A 1,009-nucleotide genomic window follows, 5' to 3' on the forward strand; every position below is an offset into this window, starting at 1 on the left:
AAGAGTTCACATGAATTATTTTAGCCGTTTGTGGAAGAAGAATGCTGTATTTTATTATTTTTTTATTAAAAAAAATTTTTTATAACGTATTAGTGTTTAATTTAAACAGCCATAAAAAAAAGAGACGCAATTGATTTCAATATGTATAATGAATGGTTGGAAATTGAAATACATTTGTCAAACGGTGCAAATAATGTTATTAATAGTTATCATGATGATAGTATAGTAAGGTAATTTTAAAAAAAAATGCTTTATATGCTTAAAATTAATATGTGTGTTTACATGTACATGTGCATATAAACACCCTAAGATATAATTTATGGCCTTATTTTCGTGTAATTTTTTTGACTCTCATAGTGTTCGACTGAGCTTCAATCTATGGTCCCCCCTCGCCAAACTTTCACAAGAAACACTCGACTAGCTGAAAACACTATCAATAATTCTCCCCACTCTTTATCTGTGCCTAAACCTAAACATAGATTCCACGATCAAAGCTTCTTTCTTAGAACTGCATGCCTGTGGAATTGTCTTCCGTTTTCCTGCTTTTCAGCTGTCTATAATATGGTTGTCTTCAAGTCCAACGTGAACAAGTTTCTGATGAGCCGTTCCACTTAAGTTAACAAATTTACCGAACTTCCATTATTATCGATTACTATATTGTCCTTTTGACTACTCTATACTCTTTAACCCTTATCCTTGAGTGGCCTATCGGCCTTGATAAGTGGTGACGCCTATGTAAAAAAATAAAATAAAAAAATAAAAAAATAAACGAAATTTTAATCTTTTGTATTAAGAGGCTTCCAATGCTTGCCATAGAAGCGGTGACGCCATCATTATGTGCATATTTTCTGAAGCTGTTTATAGGCATTGTTTACTAACGGGTAAAAAAGAAAAGGTCTATCGTGTAAAAATCCTTCTATACTAAATACAGTTTTTTTTTTTTTTTCTTTTTTTTTTTAATTTTTGTTCCAACAGAGTTCTCCCATTTTTGGTAGCTGGATGTATCCCA

The sequence above is a fragment of the Euprymna scolopes genome, chromosome 38, assembly GCF_053919585.1.
Source record: "Euprymna scolopes isolate OS-2025 chromosome 38, ASM5391958v1, whole genome shotgun sequence".
Classification (NCBI taxonomy): Eukaryota; Metazoa; Mollusca; class Cephalopoda; order Sepiida; family Sepiolidae; genus Euprymna; species Euprymna scolopes.